Source organism: Grus americana, chromosome 2 (genome assembly GCF_028858705.1).
Source record: "Grus americana isolate bGruAme1 chromosome 2, bGruAme1.mat, whole genome shotgun sequence".
Classification (NCBI taxonomy): Eukaryota; Metazoa; Chordata; class Aves; order Gruiformes; family Gruidae; genus Grus; species Grus americana.
In genome coordinates this window covers 98,024,733-98,038,729 of record NC_072853.1, presented here as the reverse complement: position 1 = coordinate 98,038,729, position 13,997 = coordinate 98,024,733, and the positions used below count along the sequence as shown (strand labels likewise).

Below are 13,997 nucleotides of genomic sequence, written 5' to 3'. Positions count from 1 at the left end.
ATTCATCACAGTCGTAACTGTGGACACTACAACTAGTTACACAGTACTAGTAATTACATACCAGAACTTGATTACTGACTTTCCTAGTATTGAAAATGCTCATAAAAATGGAATGTTATCAGAGAAAAACACATTAAAAAAAGTCACTGGAATGAAAACTGGAAGAATCAGTTAATTTTATAGCAGTTTTCCATTAGCTCGTATTGCTCCACCGCAGCTTCACTGTATTCATGGATGCATGCATGTGCATGCATGCACACGTACACACACACAATTTTGGGAAGTGGAGGACAAAGAAAGAGGGTTTATGAACAACCAAGGGAGTAGAAATTAAAGAACTGATTCAGCAAACCAATTAAGCACATGATTAATTGCCATTATCTTCAGTGGAGCTTGACTATGGTTAAAGTGCTTTGCTGAATCAGGGTCCTCAAAGCACACTGCTCCTCAGCCTGTTTATCTGATAACGGCTTGAGGTACAATGAAACACTTGAAAGGGACCAAAGGTAAGGAAATGCTCAGGTTTAGCAAACGAAAGCCTTGTAGGAATTCTACTAGATAGGAAAAACCTCATAGTGGCTTCATAAATTTTCATCACCTCTAGCAGTTTTTGAATAACGCAATGGTCTTTTTGGCAGCTTCATAAAGCTGTAATCCGCACAAGAAGTTCTATAATGTCTCAGCACTTCCTGGGGACTCAGAGCAGTAGGATAGCCTTGCAACACAAGCAGAGATTAATCATTTTCTAATGCACAGTAATAAATAATGTATCCCCCATAGTACATAAATTAAAGCTGTAATTCCATCCCAGTTCTGTGATGACACCAGAAGCCCAAGATGAAATTTCAGCCTCGTTATGACCAGTCAGGATACGCATTATTCCTAAAATTATGTTCTGAGAGTTGATAATGAACCGAGAAGTTCTACAGGCATTACCAAAAAGAAGTAACGTGTAATTACAAGCAGAAAGCAAAATTATTAAGTCAGATATTGTTTGCAGAACTTGCTAAATTAAGCAGTAAATCTCACTCCTGAAAAGCCCACTCAGCATATTTGCAGCAAGGCAAGCAAAGATCACTACTACTATCAAAAAACTGAAAGTTGTTCCAGTACCAAAGGGCGATGCCCCCATCATAGTAAACAGAAGGAAACTACATGTTAACGATCAGGTTTGTACATTAAAGGCCTTTTCCAACCAAAACGATTCTATGATTACAGAGTCCTTAAAACGTTGAATATAAGTCTTCCTACAACCACACATGGTGTTTCACTCACAAGTCAAACAAGTATCCTACAGGTGCACGACGACAAGCATAAAATATCAGGAGAAAGTCACAGTATGTCCCAAATCTGCATCCCTATTTGACAAGAAAGCTACTGAACAAAGCAAAATGCTCACAATGAGAAGTGTTTTGTCCTTACGATGACTATATATATATATATATATACAGTTTACACACTGTAAACAATCCAAAACATTTTCATTAAGAACATGGTCCTGACATTTTTCCTGCAGACAATTTCAAGAAATCTTATTAAGACTCTAAAGACATTTTACAAGTCTAACGACAAGCATTTTAATGGAAATAAGTCTAGAAGTATGAAGACAGAGAGCCAAAACAATCATCTATCTAGAGTTAATTGCTATTCACCCTGGACTTTTGTTACCAAGTCCCATGATTTTTAGCAAATCCCGCAAGATGTCAAGTAGGTCTGGAGCCAGTTTTCTTGCAGAGACAAGAAGAAAATAACTTTCTGACCATCTTACACAAACAAGGCACAAAACTCTACAGGATCACCCGTGGCCTGGAGTGGTTCCAGGTTCTGAACTTTTTTGCATGGTATTATTCACAAATTTATCAAGGGGGGGGGGGGAGATAATGTCAGACTTTAAGTCACGCTCACTCTCTCTTGCTCTCCCCCCTTAGGTTTCTAGTTTACAGAGCTGTAAAGAAAAGTAAAGAAGAGGAAGCCTGAAGGTTGTGACAATAAGTCAAATCAAATGGTGCAGGAAGTTGATAATTTTAAAAGCTGAAAATGTTTAAGCCTAGAGTAACTGGTTTTGAACATCTGATGCTTCCCCACAGGCCACCATATTATTTGTTCCTTACCTCCCAATTCTTCCTCTTTCCACTTCCCCTTTTTATAATGTTACATGAAGCGTTCAAATCTGAATACCTGGACTTATGTTTCCTACATCCGTATTTGAGTGCTTTAACAGTGTCATATTCAAGGGGTCGCTCACCTGGAGATACCTAGTTATTTTTCTGTTCTCTCTTAATCAGTCTAATAACCAGCAAGATTTAAAATCTGAATATAACTATTTATGTGCCTACATCTGCATTTAAGGACACACATTTTCCGAGAACCCGTTTTCTCCCCTTTTGCTTTTGTGACTACTCATACAAACAAAAAAAGTATCAAAAACCATGAGAAAAGGACAGAGAAAGCAAGACAACACCTTGCCTCCATGGTATCTCCACAAGAAGCATATCATCACCTCTAAATAGCAACCTGAAACCTACTCAAGAGCCTTACATAAGTCATGACTCAAGAACTAAAGCAATGAGTGTCAAAACATTCAAAGACACAGTACCCTCTGCTCCTAGTAGTAAAGGATTAACTATTGAGAATATGCAAAGGAGATCCTTGCACTGGAGAAAAATACCAGTAAAAACTTCTTAGAGATCCATAGAATCACAGAATAGTGGTTGGAAGGGACATCTAAAGATCGTCTATTCCAAGCCCTCCCCTGCCATGGGCAGGGACACCTTTCACTAGATCAGGTTGCTCAAAGCCCCATCCATTCAAAACCATCCACACAAGCTAAGCTACACAATTCAGCAACAGCAGTACACTACTAGAAAACCTCCAATCAAATGCAGTCTTGGAGACTCTTATGTCTCAAATAACTGATGTAAGCTCCAGAAAAAGCGATAACCTAATGCCCAATGTATGCCTCCATCTGCCTTTTACTAGGGACTCTGAGAAAGAGATGGTTTTCTCTGAGATTTCTTAGCTAGTAGGTTATATTGCTCATGAGATATTGTTCATAAGGAATGACAATCTAACACAGAGACTAAAAGGTGACCCTGTAAATAAATGTCAGCTGCAAAATCGAACACCTCTCCTGGTCTGAGCTGAACAAACACTGCTATATTGACAATGTAAGCAAAATGCTGAGAAGATAAATAAATCTGCAATGAAAAAGAAAGAAGGAAAAAACCTCTAGAAATAAGTCAGAGGGAACATGAGAGGGAAAGGGCATGTGGTGAACTTACATTAGTGCAATTCTGACCAATTCAGGCTCCTCCCATGCCCATCATCGCACCATCTGTGCTTAAGTATAAATGGAAGGGTTCCCTATCACGTTTTCTTTCTTTGTGCAAGTATCATATTCACATTCATACATTCTGAGGACTATGTGACTTATTGATTCAGAAATTAATCTAAAATGATGCTTATATAATATAAACCATATTGATTCACAATCTCATTGCACTGGTCACACAAAAAAATCCTGGGAATTGTTGTTCAGAATGCTTTTCTTCCAATCTGGGAATTAGGTAACAATACTTGCACTCTAAATTTAAAGACATCGTGCACACCAAAGTCTGAGCACTAGCCTGTTAATGGGTTTTCCTTCCATGCTCATTAGCTCAACACACAAGACACGTGGGTGAGGAGTCACACCAGCAGCAGTGAAAATTTCAGTGCTTATAACCCAAGAAGGGGAGCAGGACCTCAGAACAGTGTAATTACAAGAAGGAAGAAAATGTATGAGTCAAGAATCCCTATTTGTGACACAGCACAACTCGGAAGAAACACCAGAACTTGTCACAACAAACTGTGTGGCAAGGACACATCTTTTTTTAACATCTTTGTCGGCAACATGGACAGTGGGATCGAGGGCACCCTCAGCAAGTTTGCTGATGACACCACACCGTGTGGTGTGGTCGACATGCTGGAGGGAAGGGATGCCATCCAGAGGGACCTTGACAGGCTGGAGAGGTGGGCCCATGTGAACCGCATGAAGTTCAACAAGGCCAAGTGCAAGGTCCTGCACATGGGTCGGGGCAATCCCAAGCACAACTACAGGCTGGGCTGAGAATGGACTGAGAGCAGCCCTGAGGAGAACAACTTGGGGGTGTTGGTGGATAAAAAATTGGACGTGAGCCAGCAACGTGTGCTTGCAACCCAGAAAGCCAACCATGTCCTGGGCTGCATCAAAAGAAGCATGAACAACAGGTCGAGGGAGGTGATCCTGCCCCTCTGCCCCACTCTTGTGAGACCCCACCTGGAGTACTGCGTCCAGCTCTGGGGTCCCCAGTACAAGACAGACATGGAGCTGTTGGAGTGAGTCCAGAGGAGGGCCACGAAGCTGATCAGAGGGCTGGAGCACCTCTCCTGTGAAGCCAGGCTGAGAGAGCTGGTCTTGTTCAGCCTGGAGAAGAGAAGGCTCCAGGGAGACCTTATTGCAGCCTTCCAATACCTGAAGGGGCCTACAGGAAAGATGGTGAGGGACTGTTTATCAGGGCCTGTAGTGACAGGACAAGGGGTAATGGGTTTAAGCTGAAAGAGATTTAGATGCGATATTAGGAAGAAATTCTTTACTGTGAGGGTGGTGAGGCACTGGAACAGGTTTCGCAGAGAAGCTGTGGATGCCCCCTCCCTGGAAGTGTTCAAGGCCAGGTTGGATGGGGCTTTGGGCAGCCTGGTCTAGTGGAGGATGTCCCTGCCCATGGCAGGGGGGGTTGGAACTAGATGATCTTTAAGGTCCCTTCCAACCCAAACCATTCTGTGATTCTATGACTTCCGCAGCAATACCATACCCAGAGATGTTGGCTTTTCACCACAGAGAATTCAAATTTCCCTCCTGGGAAAATGAAAGAGAGGGAAGAAAGAAGTCTTTTTTCAAAACATTTTCAAATAATTTAACTCTGCTAACTTAAAAAATACTCAGTGCCAATAAGTGACTGGGTTGTTCCGATACAGGCATTAAGAATCCAAAAGGAGAAGTTCTTGCTGCCCTTCAGATTACTGGTGGTGATTTCTTCCTGACAAAATATAGGACAAATGAACATACTGCTAATGCATACTGTGTTAATTATTCCGCAGTGCCATGTAGTAACCCTGATGGAAGTTCAAACAAATTGTGACAGATACAGATAGAAACAGTATTCTATATAGTTTAAATTGGTATTTCGTCAAGTTTGCAGCTATAGCATGTGAGGACTGTGTTGTAGGACTGTGTTACTGCCTAAAATCACCTCATGTTATGCTATTAGATTAAATATTCCCATAGGCTAAAACACTGTAGAGGGGTGAAGTTCAGAAAATCAATTTAAATGCTCTTTTGTAAACTTCAGTATAGCTCCAATTCTCTATTATTGATACCAATTCAATGAACCACCTTTACATTGTAAGCCCACACGAGACTTAGAAAGTCAACTGGTTAGTGCACAGCGCTGACGGTGCCATAGGGAGGGTAGACACTTACAGACAACACACTGCCAAAACAAAACTTTAATTTAGAGGAAAAAATTCTGGCTGTAAGAGCCACCCCGAGATAAGAACTAGGAATACATGGATAAACAGAAGCAATGCTATGAGTCTACACAGAGTGATTTCCAAAACTCATCCTCCCACAGCTTTACCAAAAAGCAGCCGGGTGAGCCGGGCAGCAGCAGCCAGTTCCATCGGGGACCCCTGCAGGGTCCTGAAACTGAGCGAAACCCTGTTTGCTGCTCAGCCCAGCTACCCAGGACACCCATGCCCAGCTTACAGCCTGCGGGCCACAACGCTGACCCCCAAAATGCCCAATCCAGCCTGCTGCCCACTCACACGCACCCATCCTCCAGCATCCTTCGCCCCTGGGGAAATGCAGCAGGGGCCACCTCACCCCAGGGCCCCTCTGCCTCGGCTCCTGCAAGCCCACGGCAAGTCATGGGGTGCGGTTCAGGCCAGGTTTGATACCGAGCCTCTCTGAGCACAGCAGATCCCACAGCAAACTCCACCCGTCAGAGGAGAGCCAGGGTCAAACCACTGCGAGGTGACACAATCCATACCTAAACACAGACACACCTCAACATGTAAACTGTACATATAAGCTCTCTCAGTAAAAACACATTCACGTGCATTTACAACACAGTCTTATTTTTTGATGTTGTAGTTTTGTTGCCTCCCCCACACTCCCTGTAAAAAAAAAAAAAGAGAAAAAAAAGAAAAAAAAAAAAGAAAATCTCCATTGGCTTTCCTCAATCATTAATCATATTAAACTAATAAACATTCTGGCACTGACACTGTTTAAACAGCCTTCTCTCCACCCAAAATCCACTGGCAAATATTTTCACATATAAGATGACCATCCCACAACCCTGCTTTTGGATGCTAATCTAAACTGAGTTCTCCAAGCCAGCACAGTAAAGAGTTACTCTTTGGGAGGGGGAGTGCAGAAAAGGAATGAGAGAGGGGCCTTTAAGATGAAATAAAAATAGACTCCCTTGATCCCACCATGACATGGCCCAGACATTCTCCCTGTGGGGGAAGAAAATGTTTCTTAATGCAGTGAGAGTTTTTATAACATTTTCTTTTTTTTTTTTTTCCCCTGTGCAACTTTGCTTCCTGAAGAATGCTTTATATAAAAGACATGACATTTGGCAACCAAGCTCTGCTGCTTTGTGAAATTCTTTTGGCAAGTGCCCTACGTGCTGACTGCATTAAGCACATCAGTTTATTTATTTATTTATTTAGGCAGAAATCGGAGGGAGCAAGCCATACAATTAACGCGCAGCACGGCACTGCTTCATCCAAAAAAACGTAAGAGGAGCCAGGGAGGGAAGGAGGGGCCGAAGCCTCTCCTTTTGGGAAACCTCATCATGGGAGAAGAGATGGTTCTCCAACCTCAAAGTGTTGCTGCTGCTCTGGGGCATACGCAGTGATTCTTGGATCTCAAGGCATTTAGCGAACATCAATTAATTAATTAATTAAGCTTCAATTCCACAACAAAGGCAGGTATCATTACGCATCTATTTTGCATATGGGTAAAACGAGCCGCAGAGTAAACCTAAGCCTGTACCGATCTTGCCCAGTGTCCCGAGGCAGGAGGTGCAGTACCTCGCTCTTGCCGAGGCGAGAGCCGCCCAGCAGTAAGCGGCAGGAGGGCACGGCACCGGCTGCCTGCACACCCACGCTTCCTCCCTCGCGCCCCGAGTGAAACCAGAAAATGGAGAACTCTCCACACACCACCGTCTTCCCAAGGGTGCAGCCACGGCGTGTGACTGTGAGGCACATGGACCTCCATCAACAAGCATTGATCTCCTTTGTACCACATTGTGTGCCCGTGACATACCTCAGCGCCATTTACAGCAAGAGAGGGACGGCACCACATATATACGCCATCCACGGTCATGTTCTCACAAAGGCAAAACCTCCAAGGGTCGAGGACTCGAACGAGCAACCCCCGTTTCCTACCCAGATGCCACACATCGGGCAGGAGGGCCGTACATTTGTGGTCTGGAGTTATGGAGCGTATTTAGGCTTACAAGAAAACAAAATGCTTGTCAGGAACAATGGAATATTTTGCTTACGATCATGATTAGCCCCATTTATTTACACCAGGGACCAACAAAGCTTGGCAGCACACTGCCAGGGACATCCAGCAACAGCAAATTCACAGAACCATGAAGTTTTCAAGCTAAATAGGAAGGAGAGATGGGACCAGGAGAGGACATGACATACCTGCCCAGAGACCAAAGCCAACGGCCAGCCAGTCCCACAAGCTTGGAAGGGTAAAGCTTCTACACTTATCACATATACCCTGACATTTTCAGGCCAAACTGCTAGCAGTGAAGGGCCCGATCCATCCAAGGCATTGTTCACTCCATGTGGGAAATGCTGAAACATGGGCTGGTGCCTTCCACAGGAAGGAGCTACCAAGTCTCTAACCAACGTGACCCCCTGCAGATTGGGTACAGAGAGGACCTTCCTCCATCCCAGAGCAGAGATGGGAGCAGAGAGTCGTCTTGATCAGGTGGTGCTGCTTCAACAGGCTGCCTCCAAGGGCACTGATAAATCTACAATGCACCTAGCCTTTGGAAAAAGTTTTAAACAGCTTGATCTTAAATGATGTTACACATTTAACACTGAAAAGCATTTTCTACACACAAGTCTAAAAGAGATAGCTGTGTGTTCTCATCATTTGTGTGCACCTCGATAAAAAAAAAGTCTAATTTTGTTCCTAGAAAACTGACACAGTAATCTAAACCTGCCTAGTGTTTTGCTAAAGAATAAGAGGTAAAATACTTTTTTTTTTAAATAAAAAAAATCTGTCATTATCCCCCCTTCCTGTTCTAAAACTTTTTCCTAGAATTTCTGTCCTTTGTTTTTAGACCAATTTCTTGATATCAAAGTAGTCACCACAACAACAATATTCAAGCTCAATTCTACAAGGTTTATTCAAGGCAAACGGATTTCCACTAGACTTCCAGTTTTAGCAGAAGTTTGACATGATCAAGGGCTCAGGACAGTAGGATACAGAACTCAGCATCAGTTTAACTGTACGGCAACCTTCGCCAATCACCTGTCCCCAGTGGAGCATACAGCAGGCTCTCCTTTGAAAAGGATTTAGGGATTGCAGCACTGAAAAGGACCAAAGGGACACAAACCCATCCACAAAGAAATCAGTGGCAAAATTGCCCTCACCTGAAGCAAGGAAACACTAAGCCTTCAGCAGCACAACTCAATCGTCCTCTTCAACCTGGAAACAATACACTAGCACTTCACGTGGGGATTTCAAGCTTGGTGTACCAAGTTAAATATTGCCAACACAGGATGCACACCTTGGTCTATGAGCTGATTCTGGAAGTGACAGGCCAAGAGCAGGCAAGGAAAACCTCAGCACAAGTTGTCTGAAGCTGTGATCTCATTAGCCCAACACGCAGGTAAATTTGAAGTCAAGAGGCTTTGCATCTGTGTGCATATACTACATATGAAGATATGAAAGATGCACATATTGTCCCAATGCAAAATTTCACACCAAAACATTAATAAATATGCTTTTTCTTTAAACAGAGGAAACAATTAAAAAAATAGTCTCCACCAAAAATATCTGTGAAGGCAAGTATGAGGAACTAACGTATTTCAGGACAAGCCTGGCAATCTCACTAGCCTCAGCTGCACAGTGCAGAGATGCTATGAAGGATGAAATTACACAGCTTAAAACTTAGTTACAGGTGGTTTACATGAGGGGAAGGACAAGACTTGGAGGTAAAGGCTAGGATAGGGCAGAACACATGAGAGCAGGACAAGGCAGGGTTGTTTTTGGCTTGACACTTGCCAAGTGAAAAAAACAAGCATGAGTCATAGTAAAGGTAACTCAAAGTGTGATGTGACTGCAATGGAGAGCTGAGCAGACCACACTGCATGAGTCAGCAGCACAGATAAAAAGGGTGATAAGCAGCAGCAGATGGGACATGTCTTTACTAAAACAACCCTGCAGGACATGGGCCTCCTTTGCTCTAATGAAATGGTCGTGCCAAGCTGCCGCGTGCTGGCTCGTACGCTTGCAATCCCGTGAATCAAAGAACGCCATGCACAGAGATTAGAAAAGCAGCAGGCAAGCAGGTGCAGACAGATCCTCATGCAAAAAAGCACAGAAAAGCAAAGCAACAGCACCCCCCAACACACACACCCCCTGACAAGTGCCCTGGGACACCAGCCTCCAAACCGCTCAGGCAGCAGGGTGGAGAGGAAGAGCAGGGGGGAAGGAAGCTGTCACCAGGATCATGGCATTCAACCTGGCCGACGGCCAGCTTTTCTGTTCCTGCTACTCGGACTCTGCCTTCCTGGTGGGCGCTGAGGGCAGGAGGCTGCAGCTTTGCAGCCCCCCCGGCCCCTTTCTGCCTCCCCAGCATGCACCTGCAGAGCCGGGAGGCAGCCGCAGCTGCACAGCTCATACGCACCTCAAGAAGCCAAAAGGGCAGCAGGGGCTATTTGCAGAGCTATGCTCCACTATACCTGCAGCTCAGGTGGCTTTGCAAAACTCGGGTTTAAAGCTCCATCTTTTCATTCAAGATTGCAAACCCTGTTTTGTTGCAAGAGCAGAACATTTAGCCCCAAAAGACCAAGCACCACGTTCTTGAGTAGCAGAGGCCACATTACCTGCAAAATGCAGCTGCTGCCCTGACCACATAAACGACCTGCAATGGTGGTTCTTCGCTGTCAGGATCCCTACTCGCTGCACTTTTGAACCTGGTCAGGAAAGACGAGGGCCCTCTGTCACAAGCTCAAAAGAGGACAGAGACATAAGGCAAAGCTCAAATCACCTTTCATCTCACTTCTTGGCTGAGGTAAAATTATACCCTGCCTGCAAGGGGCAAGATGGAAAGTAAAATGCTCTATTTTTAGACACAAGATCCTGCTTCATCAGGTTCATCTAATTTCTAAGAAACAAACCTTGGCAAAGGTCTGCATTTGAGAGGGGTGAAAGATGACTTGTTTCATTTTCTTTTAGTGCAGCTCATAGCATGACTAGCATAAATCTAAGCAAATCTGCTTTAGCCATATATATGTGCCAGCTGTTCTATTTGGGAGAGATAGTCCCTATATTCTAGCAATATATATATATATATTTAATTTTTTTCCCCAATCTGTCCTGCCAAAATAAGCATGTTGTGTCCAAGTATTTCAATGGAGTTAGAAGGTGTGTCTATTCCCCTCGCTCCAAACATCCTTATTTATACATTTCAAAAGTTGGCAGGTACACCGAGGAAGAGCAGTTGCTGAGCCTAACACACTCTGCACAACAACAGATCTGTTGTAACAGATTAACAGGCAGAGAGAGCGAGAGAGACAGGAAAGAGCCGTACTTTCCTTCTTTACACACGTCCTTGCTTTCAAATGCAGCTTTACGGAGATAATGACAGTAACTGCGTGTCTAAAATAAAGCCGGACCAAGAGCCAGGGCTCACGCAGCCCCACTGACAGCAGAGCTTGGCTCTGCACTTTGGTCATGCGCTTTTGTAACCCCAGCATGCGCCTTCCAAGAAGTAGGTAGAGGAACCGCTCTCTTATGGACATTGCAAGCATTAGCAAAGGGGGAGGGCGGTCAGCCTGTAAGTAAAACAGTGAAGTTAGTTTTCATTTCCTGTCGGTTTTAATCTTGTCTAGAGGCTTAGCTAGCTGCTACTTCCATTTTCTGGCCTGCCTGCAGAGGAACCGCTTTCTTTACTCATTCGCAGAAGGTCCTTCTTAGATGCCTGCAGTTAGTGTCTCTTGTGCTCCTGAAATCCACCCCACCCTGCCCACCATTCGCTGGCTGCAGCAGCACTGAATCAGTCTGCAACCACAAATCACTGCGTTGGCCTCCCCCTTGTAGCTCTATAAACATACTCCTGATTACAGCTTCCACTGGCAATCTGCTTAAAAAAAAAAAAAAAGGGGGGAAAATGCACAGGAAGCTGATGCACAACTTTTGTTTTTTTTCCCCACAGTCTAATCTTTCCATTACCCCTTGAACAGTCTGGCCATGCAGAAACACTCATACCCCTTTTAGTGCCGGTTTTCACACTCCGTGGGCTCTTTGATTTTCTTTGAACTCACGATGCAAATATTTCTATATATTCTGCAGGCGATTCCTGAAATGCACTGCACAATTTGCATGTGGACATAGAGTGCCAACTAACCCGAAGACAATTAGTGACAGATTGTGATTGCAACTCAGACACAGGCTTACTGAGGACTCGCTTGTCCTCAGCCTGGAGAAAGTGCTGCACCTACGTTACTTCCACCAAGGGGCTCTCAGCACAGAGGCTGCTAAACAGTGACAAATCGATGACAAACCATTACTGATAGTTCTGCAAAAAGGTTCCTACATCTCTCGGCCACAGCCCCCGGCAATATACACACTTCTGTACATCTGCTTTCAAAAGGAGCCATCAGATGCACTCATCCATCTAACCCGAGATGCAAGACACAGCTAGGCGAGGGTGACACCCTGCATCAATGGTGGCAGAGGATGGGTGTCAAGCTAGGAGAGCAGAAGGGAAAGGTGTAAGCAATAGAGCGCAGAGCTCATGTTGCTCTGAGTTAACCAGCGCAGTATGTGCCAGGAGCAATAACTTCTCCCCCTGCGTGAACTGTCACCAGGAGCAATGCCAGCAAGTGTGTGCAGCAGCAGCAGTTGTGGCTAAGAGAGATGGAAGAGGGGGAATCACCTGATCCTCCACCCGTGCATATCTCTGAAGATTTATCTCAGCATCACATCCTTAATTCCTTCCCCAGTTTCCAAGAACTGGCCTCTCATACACCCACTAGAGAAAAAAAATTACGTTTGTCTAGTATCTTTACTTCCAGCCCATGTTGGCAGTTTTCTTCTCAGGGAGCTTTGCAAGACTCCACAAGTGATCAGTGTTATCACACTTGATCCATATGTGCCTTGAGCTCGCTGCCCCCCATGGGGCCAACAGCCATCGCTGCAGTCCTGAAGGGACAGTGGTAAAGTAGTGTTTTGCTTGCCTTTTCCTGGGACAGATTACGTAGCACGTCAGAAAACAAAATTACTATCTTTATTCCTAAAATCTCTCACCAGTGTGCAGTCTCACTTCCTCATTTACAACTGGACGAATTTGAAAGACAGAGTCACTTTTGCAAGATCCAAAAACGTGACTGGGAACACAACGGCAAAGCCCCAAACCCTGTTCCTCTCCTCTGTCTGCTACACAACCCTCTTCTCTCCCTCTGGGCACAGTGGAGCTAGGTCACCACCTTCTGCATACAGACTAATGTATAAGTGCATTTATGTATGTAAATTAAGACATGTTTTAAACTAGGTTGTGATGATCCATATTACATTCAAATACTGTATCTATCGAAACTGTTTGAATTCAGGTGTTGCGGGTTTTTTTAAGTAACATTTTGAGAAGGATGTGTTTGCTGCTGAAGTCTCAAAGAAAATCAGACCTTGGAACTGAAGGCAGTTACACATCTTAAACCAGGACTGACTGACTGACTGACATCCTACACCAGCTTGCAGTAGCAGTCCCTTCTGCCAGGCTAGAGAGGGTATCTTCCTCATTTCAGTGCAGGCTGAGTTAAATACTTAGTAAGAAAATAGGAATTCAAATAATTTCTTAAAGGAAGTGATGTGCAAGAGTTAAGAATTTTGGGAATCATAGATCCTGATCTAAGATACTGTGACCAAAAAAAATTTACTTAATAACTACAATTAACTGTTCCATTTAAAAATGGCTTAATTTCAATGCAAAACAAGTTGTTTTTTTTTCTTTTTTCCCCTCTTATTTCACAGCTCCTCTTTCAAGGAAGCATTTGGTTACGTGACAGAAATGTTTCAAAATCTCTTTTTTGTGCGTTTTTGCTGAACACTTATTTTCATGTGAATGTAGCCTGATACAAGTCACATGCAAAAACATAATCTAGTAAACAGTGAACAGAAAACGCATCACTGATTAAAATAAAAAATAGAAAAATTAGAGGCTCACAGAAATCTATGTTGGACCAGATTACTGGTGGAACATCTGTAGAAATATAATGTAGTCTAAGTTTAAAAAAAGATACATAAAATTATTTCAAGTACTGAAAGCATTCCCTTCTTTAAGGACAATAACTAAAAAGAGTAAATGCAAAATAAGATTTAGAAGCTGATTATTTTAATGAAGTTTTCCTGCTTGCTGATTTTAGTCACAATTGAAATCAGGGCTTTAAATCCCCCTGAAGAACCCTCCACAGGAGGAGCAGTGCCAATTCATTTCTCGTGAGATGGGACACTCAAACTCATGAAGAAGGTTAGTTTGCTGATGCACAGCAGATACACTGGGACAGAGAGAAATGCATGCTAGTATTTCAAATTAAAAAAAGGCAAGAAGCTAAAATATGTGCACATGTGAAGGCATGCCCTCATTTTGTTATCATGCTCAATCAGGTCACAGACCTGCACAGCAGCAGACCAGAAGGAGGAAGCTTTTGCAAAGGGGTAATGG

The 13,997-nt window shown here is 43.7% G+C and overlaps 1 protein-coding gene across 16 annotated transcripts in view; it reads right to left on the bottom strand.

Annotated features, from left to right (window-relative positions):
- The window catches only part of ATXN1 (ataxin 1), a 229,714-nt gene that overhangs the window by 180,314 nt on the left and 35,403 nt on the right, over window positions 1-13,997 (bottom strand). The window contains exon 1 of one of the 16 annotated variants that reach the window (XM_054817223.1): window positions 10,162-10,294. The exons of the other annotated variants lie outside the window; for them this stretch is intronic. The gene's annotated coding sequence lies outside the window, so the exon portion shown is untranslated. Of the gene's footprint in view, window positions 1-10,161; window positions 10,295-13,997 lie in introns of those variants that run through there. 16 annotated transcript variants of the gene reach the window in all.